Below are 18,494 nucleotides of genomic sequence, written 5' to 3' on the forward strand. Positions count from 1 at the left end.
AGATGGAGGAGCTGGTGGTGGAAGTGCGGGGCTCCAATGGCGCTTTCTACAAGGTACTTGGCTCCAGGGCAGGCCCCATCTTCGCCCTCCCTTCCCTCCCTTTTCTTCTCTGCGTCGGCGGGAGGCAGGCCTGGGGCCCTCTTCCCGAGCGTCGCGCCCCGGGGCCAGGGCGCGCTTGGCGGGATGTTGTTTGGGAGGGAAGGACCGGACTTGGGGCCTGTAGGAAGCCCCTGGAGCCCTGCTCTGTCTCCGACAGGAGGCCCCAGCGCCCATCGGAATGAGGAACGGGGCGGAGAAGACGGTGCCCTTTGGGGGGCAAGCCCCTGCCGGGAGAGCTGGGGATGGGCGAGGGCCGGCGGCAGGTACGAGATCCCGGCGGGAAGGGCAGGAATCGGCGCCAAGTGACGGCGATGGCTTATTCCTTCGCTCCGAAATATTCTCTCCCAGTGGGATCCGGGCCTGACGTGTGGGTAGTTGTGGAGAACCGGGGGGCGCTTCAGCCGGGCTGGGGATGGGCGAGGGCCGGCGGCAGGTACGAGATCCCGGCGGGAAGGGCAGGAATCGGCGCCAAGTGACGGCGATGGCTTATTCCTTCGCTCCGAAATATTCTCTCCCAGTGGGATCCGGGCCTGACGTGTGGGTAGTTGTGGAGAACCGGGGGGCGCTTCAGCCGGGCCGCCTCCTGCCTCGCTGAGAGCGTTTAAGGGCTCCTTGGGCTTCTCTTTTCCGGTCCAGCCTTGAGACTTCGGAGAGCTCCGCTGTTCTGGGCGAGGGGTGTGGAGAAAGAGTAGTAAGAAGCGGTAGTCAGCAGCAAATCACAATGGCAACTGCTTTTTAGTGGCCTCTCTTTGTGGATTTCGGAGGAGGGTTTAGACCCAAAAGTTTTAGGAAGACCATAACATATCCGAGCTGGGCATTAAAGAAGTTGGTCCTCTGAAATATTCGAGGCCCCCCTCCCTTTTTATAAATGGGGGTAAATTCAGAAATATAGATACTTCAGCATCTGAAAAGAGTAGTAACTCTGCAGTTTTTTGGTATTTGCTTAAGCCTTTGAAAACCTGAATATATGCCACGAAACTTCAGAAAATTTACTGAGAGCGTATTATTACTAGAGAATTTTAAAAACTGAGAGTTTGGAAATGTGCGTGTTGAGCTCTACAAGACCTTGACGAGATTCTCTCTGAATTTGCAGTGTTACAGTGGACTGTATTGTTGAGGTTTATAAATATGCATTCATAGATTTACTGTGTATTTTTTTAAAGTTACATCATTGCAGATTAACTAATACCTTACATTTTTAAAGGAAGGTTGTTGCAGCGGTAGTGCCTTTGGTGGTAGTACTCACTGTAGATCTAATCATGCATAAATTCCTGTTTCCTCCTGAATGTCTCTGACTTCCCTAAGTAATATTCCACCTTGCTACACATGGAAGAGAGCGTGGAAGATAGCTGTTAACATAATCTAACACAGTTCTTAATGTTTGCAACACATTTATGTTCTTAACAGTCTCACCAATATAGAATTGTTTCATTTGACTCTGCAGTCAAAATTTTAGTTACATTTATTTCAGTCGTCCATAATTCTTACTGGTTACTTTGTGAAAGGGTTCAGTCCTACTGGTCACTGGACTTGTAGCACTGTGTGTGTGTATCTGAGAGAGAGAGAGAGAGAGAATGAATGGGGGGCTGGCTAATGAGTAGAGGCTAATGGGTAAGCAGTATTTTAATTGAGCTGTGATAGCTGCTTGGATTGGAGACCACTGTCACTGTCTTTTAGTGAAGTTTGCTTGTCATAGGGGGCAAATAGCACATCCTGATCTTGAAGAATTTATTGTTCCCTCCCAGCAACCTATGATTTGCTCCAGTCGTTTTGCTTGAAAACTGATTGGGGTATAACATATGATGCCCTCTACATTTGCTATTTTTTTTAAAACAAAATTGCATAATTTGAAGGTTAATACAGATGAATGAAGTTTCCCTTAGTTTCATGAGGGAAAATGTAATAATTGAACAAATAAATATGTGTAAACAAATTGCTATTTATTTAAATAAGATAGATTTTTAAGAAAATCTTGATTGGCCTATATTGATGGAAAAATAGTTTCTGCAATGAAACAGGTTTAAACATTAATATGACTTTGAATATTGCTGTGAGTTAAACAGATAAAGCAGAAGTTAGGTAATGGACAGGAAAGATGAAAGAAAGACCAATAAAAAATGAAGTACTATGCAGAAATGTTATGTTTATGAAGGGAAAATGGGAAACTTGTTTATCAAATTTATAGAAAAGGCTTTAAAAAGTAAACAAGTCAAAGACCTTGAGTGCAATTGATTCAGACTTTGATTTGCCTAACAGAACCACTACATGCCGAAAGGCAAGTCTCCATGTTCTGAGCATGTCGGCCAACTTTACAATATAAGCTAGATAGAGTATATGCTGGGAAATATTTGAGTCTTTTCCTAAAAAATAATTCAATCTCAATTCAAAATTAACCATTGTAAAATTGAAGATTGTAACAAATCTCTTCTATTTTTTTAACTTTGCTGTTTATTCTTAAAGACTTAAAAAGTTAAATTCAGTAATCACCAAAACCACACTACTTGTGTGGGGGGGTTTTTTCATGGACTTAGGGAAAGTTGTTCTTGGGTACTATTGGAAAAGTCATGATGCAAAAATGAATCATGACTTCCAGTGACTCAATATTATACCTACAGACCCTATGAGTATATTATTTAAACATGAAGATACTTTGACTTTATTCAAAGCTCGAAGTCTTTTACAAAGCATTTCCTAAATGAATAATGTTGAAATAAGGTCTTTATTTAGGAGCATCTTCCCTAAATATTGTCATTTTTTTTTGAGAGGTTTTTTTTGCTATAGGGCGCGTGTGCTCGCCAGACAGACAGACATAGAGACAGAAAGCAAGAAATCACCCCCCAGGGGGGATGGTCACGCCACAATTCCTTCTCCTCCATTCTCCTCTCGGGATCTTGGGCACACACATGCACCCAGTGTGAGTTTTAAGCCACCAGGTCCGGGATGCAAACCGCGGTCGACTACGTGGGAGTTCAGCGACATAGCCATTATGCTAACTGCTGGTTCCCAATATTGTCATTTCCTTTAGACTAGGAGTTTTGATGTGTTGAGAATGGTAATTAATTAACTACATTTTAGATGTAGAATATATGTAAAACCAATGTGAATGCACTAATATATTCTGAGAGTCCTAGCCCTTGTGTACTGGTACGAAAATCAATAAACATGGATAAATCTTATGTTAGAGACATCAGCTATGAAACTTTTTTGTTTTCTGAAACTATAGTAACTGCTATCTGATAAATTTTAATGTGGTGTTACTATACTAGATTATGATTTTATAGTTAAACTATACTTGAATATATCTTAATTTTTAGTTTGGTATCTGAGGACAGACTTTCATTTAGTGAGTATTGTGGTTCCTAGCAGCAATATATGCAGAATGTACATTCAAGAGGAAGTTTTTATGAAGACATTAGTGACCTAACAACATTTTAGCTACATAAACCTGCTAGAAATCAGTTTTGCCACAAGCTCATATAAGGTTTTCAAGCACATGAATTGTAAATAACATGGCATAAAATGCAAATAAACTTGCATTCGTGTTTTCTCTGAAGTCTCTTGCACTAACTTTGCATACAGGTGTTATTCTGTACTTCTAGGAAGCGAATAATTCAGGTCAAAAGTCAGTGGTTCAGTACTTGGGTTTCTGATTACTGCCCACTATGGAAATGAATTTCCTGAAATAATTAGGAACATGAATATGATGCTAATTAATGGGTACTGAGTGCGTTATATACAGTCAGGCACTGGTCTGGTGGTTTATTTCTGTTAATTTATTTAACCCCATCCCTCACAGTCCTGGGGTACTGTTCCTCCCATTTTTCAGAGGAAGACATAATATACAGAAAAGTTACATTAAAATGTCTATACACAATAACCTTTCCTGTGAACAGTGATTCCTACATACAAGATAGTAACTTAGTTACTAATAAGTGGTACAGCTATTAACAATCAGATCTGGGGTTGAAATCAGGCATCTGACTCTGAAATGATGAGATTTAACTTGAGGAAATTGACTGGATTTGATTTCCTGCCCACTTTTCAGTTTCAGTGTGCTCTTTGTATTTGTAACTATAATATTACCTTAATATCTTATAACTACACTTGCATAATTTTGTTGCAATTTTTTCTATAGATAAAATGATGTCATGAAATAATCCAGTTTATATATCAGCTTCCTTTAAAACAAACAAACAAACAAAAAACTCTTCCACCTTGACTTATTGCACTGCAACTCTTCATATGAATGTCTGTTAAGGAAAGATAAAGTTAGAAATCTTTGGCTTTTGTAGGCAATTTGATTTCATTAAATTAGGAGCACATAAAAACTTAATTATCTGCCAAAGGTAGAGATACATATACAAAACCAAGAAAATTAGTAACTTATTTAATGCTATTTTCTCTGTGCCTGTGTTGTCGTTTGGACAAGGTAAACCAGAAAAATGATATTTTTCTTAGAATCAGTGGAAAACGCACATACCAAGTCAAGTATTCCTAGATATTATGTATGAATCATATTTTTTTACATTTCCTATGTCTCTGTGTTCTTCATCCTGCAGGTTTTCTTTAGGAGTATTTTACAATGCTATAAAGTTTTCTCTGCCAAGAATTATCTTACCACTACATGTTCTTTCTTAAGTAAATGAGAGAAGCCTGCTGATAATTAGCGGTTGTGTTCACTGGTGGTCAGGGGGTTACACTGAAATGTCTATACACGGTAACCTTTCTTGTGATCAGTGATTCCTATTTGCAAGAAAGTTTACTAGCTAAGTGGTATGAGGTGTAGTAGGGCAGTAAGAATTTATCTAAACAGGGATTGACTTTCTGTCTTATCAATTTTCTATGTTTTCTCTGAAGTCTCTGAACTTTGTAATCTTTCATTTGGATAGCTCTAGTTATTAGATACTTTAATATCATACTTTTCCTTTTGTCTATTTGGCCCAGTTGCCAATAAATTCACATAATGATTTTTCAAAATATCTTGTTTATTTGTCTCTGATAAAAAAAAAAAACCCTCTAATCTGCATTTAACTGTACTTTTTTTTTTTTTTTGAGAGGTTTTTGTTACAGGGTATGTTCGCCAGAAAGAGACAGACAGACAGAAAGCAAGAAATCACCCCCCAGGGGGATGGCCACGCAGCAATCCCTTCTCCTCCATTCTCTCGGGATCTTGGGCACGCGCACACACACACCTGGCGTGAGTTCAAGCAACCAGGTCCGGTGCTTGAACCACAGTCCAGCGACATAGCCATTACGCCAACTGCTGGTACCTGCATTTAACTGTACTTTTACTATCTTTCTCAGACCACAAGGATGCTTATCAAATCTTTTTCTCTTGTCAGAGTCCCAATAAACATTTAGTGTTTACTATCTTTGTAGAAACTTATTTGTTTATTTTATTTTATTTATTTCAATAGAGAGGTATGTACCCTAGACAGAATCTTGCCACTCTTTGATCTTCTCCCAAGTTTCTCAGCTGGCCAGGATCATGAGTATGCCCAGTATGTTCAAGTCAACCCAGAATCAGAACCTGGGCCTCCCATGTGGCTCTAGTATTTACACAGTGGCACCCTCTGGCCTATGCCACCACTTCTGGGGCTCTTTACTTTTTGCATCTCAATTTTTAAATCTTTTCTTTTTTTCACTTTTTTCTAAAGATGTGTTTGTTGCATATAACTTTCCCAAATGCAAGAATGTTTATGGTTCTGCATCTTTTTTGATGCATGCCCTCTCTACTTTATGTCTCACTTACTCTGTGTGACCTATGTGTGTAATTTTATTACTACAACCTCAGGAGGCTGGTCCAGTTATGTATTTGCAAATGATGAATTTGAGCTCCAGAATTCACTTCTTGGAGACTCTCATAGCAGTTATGTTGAGGCATTAAGATTTTGAATAAGATCTAAACCTCAGCAAAATCAATAACCACTGGGCGGGCAGGTGGCATGGCAGTTAAGGTGCTGTATTCTCACGTGGCTGACTGTGGTTTGTGTCTCAGACCAGCACTCAAAAATCACATCAGGCTTGTGTGCCTGTGTACCCAAAATCCTGAAAGAAGAAGGGATTGTGACGTGATCATACCTGTGGGGAAGGGGGTGATTTTTCACTTTCCCTCTCTCTCCCTCCCTCTAGTGAGTGTACACACCCTATGGCCAAAAAAAAAGCTAAAAGTAAAACTGATAGCCATTAAGTTCATTGACTCCAGTAAAAGTCTTAAGTCTTAGGGACCAACAGATGGCATAGCAGTTACTCTCTGGACTCCCACATTTCTTACTGCAGTTAGAGTCCCTTACCTGGCAGCTTGAAAATCATCCTCACTGGGGGGGGGGTGATTTTGCATTTTCCCTCTCTGTCTCTCCTGCGATTGCACAAGCCCTAAGGCAAAAAAAAATCATATATTAAAAAAAGAGAGAGGGGGGACCAGCGGACAACGTAATGATTACATTGCTGGATTCCCACGTAGTCAGCTGAGATTTGAGTCCTGGACCTGGTGGCTTAAAACTCACGTCGGGCATGTGTGCACACTTGCCCAAAATCCTGAGAGGAGAATGAAGAAGGGATTGCAGCTTGGCTATGCCCCGTGGGGGTTGATTTTTTGCTTTCTCTCTGTCTGTCTGTCTCTGTTTTCTCTGGCCAGAGCACACATTCTATAGAAAAAAATCTCTCTGAAAAAAAAAATCTGGGACCAGCACATGGTGTGATGGTTGTGTCACTGGACCCCCATGTGGTTGACTATTGTTCAAGTCCTAGACTCAGCAGCTTAAAATTCCCGCCAGGCGTGTGTGCATCCGTGTCCAAAATCTAGAGAGAAGAGTGGAGGAGAAGGGATTGCAGCATGACTGTTCCCCCTGGGAGTGATTTCTCACTTTCTTTATTTCTGTCTCGGTCTCTCTGGCTAGCACACACACCCTTTAGCAAAAATCTCTCTTTGAAAAAGAGTCCTATGTGCATTTGTTCGAACTTATTCAGTCTGCCTTTGGAAATCTCAGGATTCTCATTAACTTAACTTCTCCATAAATACAAACTTTGTGGGACCAGCAGATGGTGTAGTGGCTAAGTCGCTGGACTCCCATGTAGTCCCAGACCCATGGCTTAAATTCACACCAGGCGCGTGTGTGTGCATGCCCAAGATCAGAGAGGAGAATGAAGGAGAAAGGATTGCATAGTGGCCATTCCCCCTGGGGATGATTTCTCACTTCCTGTCTCTCTGTCTGTCTCTGTCTTTCTGGTGAGTACAGACGCCCTATAGCAAAATCTTCTCCAAAAAAATAATAATACAAATTTTGCTTGATGGGTAAGGATCAGTTTTCCAGATTTGTGGTGAGTGGTATGAAAGTGTTCCGGAAAACACTATGACCAAGTAATAGCTAGAGAGTTAAGGCTATTGGGCAGGGGAGGGGGTAGGGCCAAACAGAGGGCTACTCAAGGAAGTATGATGAGAATCAGTAAGATGGAACCCTTGTTGAAATGATATTTTAGTGAAAGTCCTTAGAATTCACAGGAGATATTTGTCCTTGGAGTGAGTATAGGCCAGAGGCAATTGCTGAGTTTCTTTTATTTATTAAAACAGCAACTAAAAGCTATTGTATATTCACTTAACATACACACAGTGACAAAAATTACTGGTTCTGGAAGAGTCATGCAAACATCTATATATATAAAAGCCTCATTAACTCCTAATCAGTGGCCCTATTGGACTATGATGATTTATTTAGCCAGTTTCTGACTCTATATATGGAACTGAATTCAAAAAGCTGTGTGTGTGTTTGTGTGAAGAAGTATGAGTAAACTGGCCAATAATTTTTAAGCAAATAGAAAAATAATTAAAACATAGCAATGTACTACTAAGGCTGACTTTTAGAGCACTTTTATGTTCATTTGCAAACAACTCATATAACGTTTATAAATGTTTTCGATCAGTGCTGTACACTTCAGGAGCCACTAAGCCAGCTACACATGCCTATTGAGTACTCAAATGTGGTGAGACTCAATAGAAGACTGATTTTGATTTTTGTGTATTCAATTTTTTTTTTATAAGAGAAAGGGCATGTGGGAGGAGGAGGGGGTATTTTATTTTTTTATTGTTTTAAAATTATTTTCTTTACATTCTTTGACTGACTAACACTACAGCATACAAAATGTGATTTTTCCATCCAGAATATACTGCAGAGTGGCTTAATCATACATATTATCAACAAATAATTTTCCATTTCTTGTATCTGTATATCCCCACCCTATTTCTTACCCTCTGCCATTTCCTGTCCTCCTCCCACCCTGTCTCTGGTATATACAGTCAGTTGCTTTCCACTCCTTTATTCTTTCCCACATTTCATTGATTCACAAAATATCTAAATTAGTCTAAATACTTTCAGCCAATATATACGTATCTGTGAACAAAAGTTGACTTAAAGCATGAAACTCTGTGAGTAGAATGAATATACTATAAAGTAGTACCTAGCCGAGACTATATAGCTTACTGTGGTCATTAAATAGGTATATTTTAATTTCAAGGAAGGTAGTTTTAGCTTTAATAAATGAAAATCAAAAAATGTTAAGAGAACTTTGCCTAATACTTAAAGCCAGGTTAGGATTCTGTTTGAATAGTAGGTACATGGACCTTTCCACAACTCAAGAGAAGACAAACTCCTTAACTCTGGAAAACAAAGCATAGAAGGTCAGTAAATTTTAGTCAAAAGACAGAAAATTCTATTTCACCAGTTCAAACTCATATACAAACTTTATCTATTGTTGTGGTCCAGTCTTTCAGTTTAAATTCTGGAAGATAAAGTTCAACTCTGGACTTGTCCCTACCATTAAGCTGGCCATTTTCTTAGTTGTTTTATAACTTTTATTTCTATGTGTCTGACTTTCGTTTTCCTAGGATAGCACTCCCTTCAGAGCTTCTTTTTTTTTTTTTTTGGAGAGATTTTCACTGTAGGGCGCGTGCGCTCGCCAGACAGACAGAGAGAAACATAGAGACAGAAAGCGAGAAATCACCCCCCAGGGGGGATGGTCACGCCACAATCCCTTCTCCTCCATTCTCCTCTCGGGATCTTGGGCACGCACGCACATGCGCCCGGCGTGAGTTTTAAGCCACCGGGTCCGGGACACGAACCGTGGTCGACTACGTGGGAGTCCAGCGACATAGCCATTACGCTAACTGCTGGTTCCCCCTTCAGAGCTTCTTTGAGAACTGGCCTGGTGTCGGTAAATTCTTTCAGGTTTGTTTCTCTGGGAATGTTTTTGTCTTCTCTTCCCATATGAAGTATCATCTTGCCAGATATAGTATTATTGGTTGAAATTGTTTTTCACTCAACACTTTGAATATATTTTCCCATTCTTTCATTGTTCACATTGTTTCTGTTGAGAGGTCCACTGTTAGCCTGATGGGATATCCTTTTTAGGTAACTTGACGTTTCTCTCTTGCCAATCTTAGTATCCTGTCTTTGTCTGCGGTTTTGGTCATTCTGGCTATAATGTGTCTTGGAGGAGATCTTCTTGGGTTGATCCTATTTGGGGTCCTTTGTATTTCTTAGGTCTGAATCTTTGAATGCCTCTCTAGGTTTGGAAAGTTTTCTTCCAAGATTTCATAGAAAGATTATCAATACCCTTATTAGTCTCTTCACCAATTATATAGATCTTAGGACGTTTAATGGTATCTAATATTTCTTGTATATTATTCTCATTTTGGGGGGGCTGTTTTTTGTCTTAGTGGTGTATTTTACTAGTCCAGCAATTCTGTCTTCTATATCTGAGATTCAGTTTTTGGTATGATCTAGTCTGCTTTTAATACTTGCAAAGGAGATTTTGACTTCCTATATTACAGCCTTCTTCTCCAACAGTTCCATTTGATCCTTTTTTATGATATGTATTTCCTCTTTCAGCTCTTGCAAGAACCCCCTCATCTCCTGGAACTCATCAGCTGTTTTCTTCTGGAGTTCATTGTTTCTCTTCTCTTCCATCTCTGTTAGCTTTGTCACTATGAATATTCTAAATTCTTTATCAGACTTTTCCATGAGTTCCATTGTACTGTCTATGGATAAAGAGGAGTTATTATTTCCCCTTGGGGGAGAGGTATTTTCTTGGTTTCTCATTATTTCTTGTGCCCCTGTGGTGATTTCTATTCATCAGGTGGATTATTCATTTCTTCCTAATTTCTAGAAGTTCAATCTGAGCAGTCAGAGGAGAGGAGCACAGGAGGAGGTGGTCTGCAAACTCTTTGGGGTTCTGTTTTTCTCCCTTTGTGTCGCAGATTCGGTGGGAATTGAAGAATATGAGGACCCTAATAGTATTTGGATGCTTGGCTACTATTCACTTAGACCTCTTTCTTATGGTGAACCAGCTCAGTCTTCTTCTGGCCTGCCCTTTACACTTTTCCAGGATGACTTCTCAGCAGAATATCTTCATTGCTCTTATCCCTGAAACCACTAGATTTCCGCTTTCGTGGCAAACTCAGTCTGAGAGAGGTATTTTCTTGACAGGTTTTTCCTTTTGTGATCCTCTGCTCCAATCAAGGTTATAGGCATGAGCCACTGAGCTGGCCTGTTAAAGTAGGTTTGGGATCTGAACCGGACCTCCCACGTGGTCCCAGCTTCAGGGTCATGCAGCAGTGCCCTACTGCTTGCACCATTTCAACTGGGTTAATTTTAATTAATTTAAATGTATATAGCTGCAATTGACTGGGGGAGGGTAGACAGCACAGTTTTAGAGAAGGGAAATGCTATTGGAAAGATACTTGATTTACTGAGATGGTTCTTTACCCAGCTCTAACAAGGTTCTGTTAGCTGACTAAAGGACTAAACACTGAGCATATATTGGGTTGTCAGAAAAGTCATGATGTATTTTTTTCTGTTTTTCTATGCAAAAATGCATCATGACTTTTCAGACAACCCAATATAATACAGAAATAATGTATTTTTAAATGCATTAATTTAGTTTATTATTTTAACTTGCTGTAGGCTACCCGTGCTTACCAGTGAGGCGGGGTGGGAGGGGCAAGAAAGCAAACTGCTAGGTCTGGAACTTGAACTGCTGCTGGCCATGTGGGAATCCAGTACCTTAACCACAATGCCACCTGCTGGCCCCAAAGAACTAATGTCAATTACTGCCTAAGAATGCATACATTATAAAACTTGAGGCAAAGATGGAGACAAGCAGTGGCCCCTTTTGGTAAATAAGGGATCAGTCACCTCCTGTTAGGAATCCTGACTTTGGTTTGTAATCTAAAACTACCCCTCCCCCCCCAAAAAAAAACAGATTATTAATTTGGTATTATCTGTCATATAAAAAGGAAGAAATTGGGTGACTGGGGGTGGGGGGTATCCTTCCCATTATCCATATTTTTTCTGCTTAATTACAAAACTAAGCCTAAAAGGAAACAGTTCCTGCAACTTTAACTCAAAATCAGACCTCTCTATTGCTAAATAGAAAAGCAGAAAACCTCTTAGAGCATTGGGGACATGCTCCCTAAGGAAATCTAGCATATTCTAAAACATTATGGTCAGTATTAAGCTAGAGTGTTCAATGCACACTGTATAAAAGATGTTGGTAATTTACATACAGCTGAGTTAAAATAAGCAATTCAAAATGGTAGGAAGAAAATATGGGTTTTTCTCCCTTTAAACAATCAGCTATCAGGGAATATATCCTCACTTGACTTAAAAAAAATAATTTGACCACTGTGGGTGTAGCAGAATGCATGGATACCATTACAGTCCACCTTCATCTTATAAGAAAGCTTTCTTTTAGCATAGCTTACTTTGGTTCATTTAAGCATTACTGTAGAAGTTTGGTATTTCTGTTTAACTTGCTTCCACAGCAGTGTTTTCCAGAGCCCTGCTGCACACTGCACCTTCCATAGTTTTTCAGGAGCAGTTAATTAATGCTTGACTCATGTGTTTTAATTTGACATTTGGGGAAGATTCATTTTTAAAAATTATCCTTTTACATTAGGACTTTGAAAGCCTATTTGTTTACCAAGACATTTGCTTTGAATCATTTGTTTGTTTAAAACATTGGGCACCCACTATATCATAGAAATTGTGCCAGTTACTGAATGACCTTTATCTGAACTAGTTAGTCTCACAATAGCCAATATAGATATCTGATATCCAAAGTCACAAGGATTTACTACTATGTTTTTCCCCAAGAGTTTCATAGTTTTAGCTTTTATTTTAGATCTCTAATGCTTTGCAGTGGATTTCTGTATATGCTGTGAGGTTGAAATCTACTGTTTTGCATGTGAATATGCAGTTGTCCCAACAACTTTTTTGAAAGAACTGTTCTTTCCTCATTGGCTTTTTTGTTGTCAAAGGATTTATTTCTATCTCATCCCAAGCTGTTTCTCAATGTATAGGCCTCTGTGCCTGCTTGTCCCTTAGGCCTAGTGGAATGCCTTTCAATTCTGCACTCCCTTTTGTTTGGTTAATTATTTCTCATCATTTACGGTTTAATAGGAACCTCACCTTGTCTAGTATGTCTTCCTCTATCTATCTACCACCAGGGATATGCATACCTTTTTCCCCAGGCTGTGACAGGAACTTCTTAAGCAGTGAACCATTTAGAAACTGTTCATTGAGTAGTTGCTCTGAAATATAACTAAATGAAACAAAACCATAAATTCTATCAAATTATAAAATTTGACACAATTGGAAATTACTAGCAATTGTGTCATCATATTTAAACCTCAGTTTTTTATTTATCCCCCTCAAAATGCTTTCTGTCAGTGAGAAAAAAGAGCAATAATAATATGGTGGGGTAAGTTTACAGTAGGAATAAGCATAGAATGCTATGACAATACAGAAGAGAGGAATTTAACCTAGTCATCTGAGTTTTCCCAAAGATGGTGACATCCAAACTAAAACCTCAAAGATCTGTAGGAGATAGCTAGGTGAAAAGAGAAAAGTGGGAAAGAAGGAACATTTGCAAAGAGAGGCCAAGAAGCTGCAGAAAATATCTCAAGGAATTTAATGGCACAAAGATCACAAGCTCCAAGGATGATGAAAGATCAGTGAAGCTTGGAGAGGTTTGAGTGGTGAGGGGGACTTGCCTGATGGCAAAGAGCCTTTTACAACCAGAGAAGGACATTGACCATAGTCTTGGAGGTGGAGAGAAACCACTAACGGAGAGAAACATGTATAGAACACATTTGAGTAAGAAGCTTAAATCTCACCAAGCCATTTTAAAATTAATTAAGAGATAAAGCCCTTTGAGTTTCTTTATGCCTTATTCTACTCTTCTAATTATCAAAACATACACACAAACAAAATATTCCTGGACCTAAAAACTTCATTTTTATAGGATTACAAATAGCATGCTGATTAAAGGATTCTTGATAATTAGCTAGTTATTTCTTTTGTTCTGCCTTTATGCAGATTTCTAGCAATTATGTCATCAGATGTAAGATTTAAGCCTCTAGATTTTATATTTTTTCAAGTGCCAGTGAGATTGAACGTTTAAATTAAACTCTAGTAATTGGATTTTTTAGTGATATTTGCAGCATATGGTTATTAAAGAAAATTTAGTATACTAGTGTATACATAGATTTTAGATTATATTTACTCATTTACTGTTGTATTCTCTAAAATTTTATTGAGGCGTAAAAGAGTAATTTAACTGGGGACCAGCAGATGGCGTAAAGATTGTGTCACTGGACTCCCACTTAGTCAACTGCAGTTCAAGTCCGGACCTGGTAGCTTAAACCTCACACCGGGTACTTGTGTGTACATGCCTAAAATCCCCAGAGGAGAATGGAGGAGAAGAGATTGCAGCGTGGCCATTCCCCCTGGGGAGTGACTTCTCGCTTTCTGTCTCTCTGGCAAGCACATGCACCCTATAACAAAAATCTCTCTTAAAAAAAAAAGTTAATTTAACTGTGGTGTTTTTCTTATAGGCATTTGTAAAAGATGTTCATGAAGATTCAATAACAGTCGCATTTGAAAACAAGTAAGTATCTCAGTATATCATTTTAATGTTCCGGTTCTTCAATATCTCGTGCTGATTAATCTTTTACCTTTTTTTTTTTTTTTTTTTTTTTTTTAAATCAGGACTAGTTTGGTGTTTTTCAGGAATGGATCTTCATGTTACTCATCAAGAAGTTCCTGAACAACTCAGTTTTATACCAGTGGAATGATAACTCCTGTTAATATCCCAATTCTATAACCTTGGTTGTTATGTCTTAGTGTCCTTGAATATGAAGAAAGAAACCAGATTCTTCTGTATTAGTCACTGACAGATTGGAATAAGAATATTTGTAATTCATAAAATTGAAAAAGGATTCCTTTATTATGACAATTCTGTTATTGCATTGCTAACAGAATACTTGTAACTGGATAAATTAAGAGAACAGGAGTTTATATTAACTCCCAGTTCTAGTGACTGGAAAGTCCAAAGGCATCACAAAATAGCAAAAGGCAGAACTTTGAGCAGAGTATGATCTGTATGCATGTGACCTTCTCTTTCATTCTGGTTATTAACTCTGCTTATAAGCCTTATCAGAACTCAGTAATGGAGGCCACATGCTAATGACATTATCAGACTCAAAGGCCTTACTCTGGGAAACTATGAAGAAAGTAAGTTTTGACTTCACATCTTTACAATGCAATCAAGCCCCAACACATAATTTCTGGAGGACATCCATTCAGTGTCCACTAAGACCAGATTTGAAAACATGAAACTGGGGGACAAGCTATTATCTATACCACAACATCTAGTTATTGGTTTTTTAAAAAACCTGAATTTTATAACAATAAATCTTAAATAAATAAATAAATAAATCTAAAATGAATGGTTTTAGTTATATAGTATGTTTTATCAAAAATAATCATGTTTACCCTTTTTTATGTTTAATATATTTAAAATCAGTAATAGCAATAGCTTGTGTTTCCTGCTTTCATTTGCAAGAAGAGAAAATAAATGCTTACAGGGGGATCAGCAGATGGTGTAATGGTTAGGTCGCTGGACTCCCAAACTGTGTTTCAAGTCCTGGACCTGCAGCTTAAAACTCACACCGGACACATGTGAGTGCAGGCCTAAGATCTCAAGAGGAGAATGGAGGAGAAGGGATTGGGGTGTGTCCATTCCCCCTAGGGGATGATTTCTCACTTTCTGCCTCTCTATTTCTCCAGTGAGGGCATATGCCTTATAACAAAAATCTGTCTTTAAAAAAAAATGTTTATAGGCCTAGCAACAATAACTGTGTGCAGGCATCAGTAGTATAGATATTAATGCTTTATTGGGGAGACAAGTCTCAAGTAAATTTTTTGAATGACAATTAAAGCTATTTTCATAGTAGCTATTCAAGATTCTAAAGTCATATAAACTTCTTAGCCAAGCGTAGACATGGCCATGATTTTAGAATTTTACTGAACTCCCATGAATGTTTAACAGTTATGTTTTGGCTTTTATGTACCAAGAGAACTAATAGTATGTCAAAAATAGGTTATAAATCTATAGAGACAGAAAGTAGATTAGTGTGGTTGCTTAATGCTTCAAGGGACATTAAGAGGGCATAGCTGAAAGAGTTCAAGATTTCTTTTTGAAGTGATGAAAATATTCTAAAATTGATTGATAGTGCTTGCAACATATGAGGGGGGTCTTCAACAAGTTCATAAACATTACGTATTATTAAAAAAGTATGCATGGAATTCAAAATTGTTTTTAAACGAGAGTAAATTCTTTTAATTCTATTTTTCCATGAATGTTTTAAAGTACTTAAAATCAATGAATGTTAATTGGTCAATTATGCAGTATATGAATTATATATCAGTAAATCTGCCAAAATGTACTATGTGACCCATACATACTGAGGAATAAATAACATCTTGCTTTTAAAAAATATTTTAAAGCAATACTACATTTCAGTACCTAGAAAATAATTTTCTAATTAGACCATTAATGGATTCTTTCAGTTAGTTACAGGACCAAGTAGTATTCTTTGATGCTGAGATACATTTAGTGTGATAGAGATAAAAGGATTGAGAGTCTCCAACTCTATTCCTAGTTCTAAACTAATAATCTCAGTTCAAAATACAAGTTTAAATAAAATACCTTTCTCTGAACATATAAAGCCCAAAGGTCCAGAATTTGCCTCTTTATTGTTTCAAGTATTTATGCTTATACAAATACAGATAATAGCATCACACCTCTAAGGGTGAAATACTTGATAACTTGGAGAGTAATTTTTTTCCTGTAATTATATTCTCATCTGCTTAAACATTACATAAACACTCGTTTCCCATAAAGGGAGAGTTATCTTTATTTGCCACTCTTTAGTTTCTTCTGTAGTCTGTAATCTAAAGTATTAAGCAAACACTAATTTCCTCTATGCATTTAAGAAAGTATCTAGTTTATACATTGATTTATCAGGATAGTTCTCCGCGTTTCTTTCAGATTTCTACCATAAACTTAAAATTATTATATCTTTGAATCTCCTCATTATCTATCATCTGTATCATATCTGAATAAATGTTTCACTTCAAGCTGTCATCCTGGGAATTTCAAATCTTGGGTTGTTGCAAAGTCATGATGTATTTTTTTAATTAAAAAAAAAAAAAAGACCCAGGACCAGCAGTCAGTGTAATGGCTATTATGTCACTGGACTCTCATGTATTTGACAAAGTGGTTCAGGTCCCAGACCCGGTGGCTTAAACTCACGCCAGGCACGTGTGCATGCGTGCCCAAGATCCCAAGAGGAGAAAGGAGAAGAAGGAATTGCAGTGTGGCCATCCTCCCTGGGGGGGGGTGATTTCTCGTTTTCGGTCTCTCTCTGTCTTTCTGACAGGCGCATGTGCCCTATAGAAAAAAACCTCTCAAAAAAAACAAAAACAAAAACAAAAAAAAACTAACATGACTGCTTTACCTTGTGTTCATGGAGTAAAAGGGATTTTGAAAAAGTTCATGGAAAATGTGAGTTATGAAAAATTTATGCGCTGATTGCAATTTTTTTGCACCAAAATAAACTTATACTTTAATTCCATTTTCCACTGACGTTTTGATGTCCCCTTGTAATTTTGAGATACACTAGGATTGAGCATATGACGAGGATTTAATGGGGCCCTACCAAAATGGTCTCTTTGCCCTTCTTTGCTGTCTTGTTTTACTTTTACAACAGAAAAAGTATTCTGTATAACTTCACAGATGATTTTTACCCTCCCTTTCAATCATGAAGCATTGCGTGTTACTATAATACCAGATTGTTTTTCAGGCACTTTGTTTTTACTTTCTATATATTTTTGAGGAATTTTATTTTTTATCTCTATTTACTTAAGACTTAAAATTCTTTGTCCTTGGTAACCAATAAGTTTATATTATACATTACTATGTGGTTTAAAAATCAGTTTACCAGGACCAGCAGTTAGCGTAATGGCTATGTTGCTGGACTCCCATGTAGGAGACCGTGGTTCGAGTCTTGGACCCAGTGGCTTAAACTCAACGCCGGGTGCATTTCATGCGTGCCCACGATCCCAAGAGAAGGATGGAGGAGAAGGGATTGCGGTGTGGCCATCCCCCCAGGGGGGTGATTTCTTACTTTCTCTCTCTCTCTGTCTCTCTCTCTCTCTCTGGTGAGTGCACACGCCCTATAACAAAAAAACTGTCCCCCCCCCCAAAAAAAATAATAAAAGGGTTTTTTTTGTTGTTTTTTGGAGACGTTTTTGCTACAGTGTGCGTCTGCTCACCAGAGAGACAGAAAGCGAGAAATCACTTGCCGGGGGACATAGCCATACCACAGTCCCTTCTCCATTCTCCTCTTGGCATCTTGGTCACTCATGCACACGTACCTGGCATGAGTTTGAGCCACCAGGTCCAGGACTCGAACCACAGTTGACTCCAGGACTCGAACCACAGTTGACTACATGGGAGTTCAGCAACATAGCCATTACGTTAACTGCTGGTCCTATAAAAGGCTTTTCTGAAATAAAGATAATTTTGTCAAAAAAATTTTTATAGTTCCCAAGAGTATATAATAATTCAGAGAAGACTTCATTCTAATTTAGACCATACTCAGATTTTCACAAATTCTGGCTTAATTACTTGTCCTCTCATATAATAGCTCTTCTTTAAAAAAAGAAATAAGAAAAAACTTTCCTCGACAGGATTTTATTAATTTTAAGAAAATGCTTTAGCAAAACATTGACATTATACACAGAACTGATCTCGATATTTGCTAGTGAGACATCCCAAACAGAACCCAGAGGTGGCTGCTCCAGCAGTTGAATCCTCTGGTATTTTTTGCAAAGTTTATCTTTTACTATTTTATGTCTTTGTGAATATAAAAGAATAATTTGGTGGCTTTCAAAGTTGTTTCATTTCATTTCAAATTTAAAAACCTTAGGCATCTTAATTGAACTCCTGTAGGCTCTCTGCATTGAGTGTCTGTGGTTTAGGAGACCCCACCA

The 18,494-nt window shown here is 38.3% G+C and overlaps 1 protein-coding gene across 8 annotated transcripts in view; it reads left to right on the plus strand.

The window, feature by feature from the left end:
- FMR1 (fragile X messenger ribonucleoprotein 1) overlaps nucleotides 1–18,494 on the plus strand; it is a 46,707-nt gene continuing 28,213 nt past the window's right edge. For 4 of the 8 annotated variants that reach the window (XM_027769340.1, XM_027769342.1, XM_027769341.1 and 1 more), the window contains exons 1-2: nucleotides 1–53; nucleotides 13,991–14,043. The gene's annotated coding sequence lies outside the window, so the exon portion shown is untranslated. The remainder of the gene's footprint in view (nucleotides 54–13,990; nucleotides 14,044–18,494) is intronic. The other 4 variants (XM_014585238.1, XM_006171096.3, XM_006171097.3 and 1 more) reach the window with 1 other exon arrangement.

This window comes from Tupaia chinensis, unplaced genomic scaffold, assembly GCF_000334495.1.
Source record: "Tupaia chinensis unplaced genomic scaffold, TupChi_1.0 Scaffold149333_1, whole genome shotgun sequence".
Taxonomy (NCBI): Eukaryota; Metazoa; Chordata; class Mammalia; order Scandentia; family Tupaiidae; genus Tupaia; species Tupaia belangeri.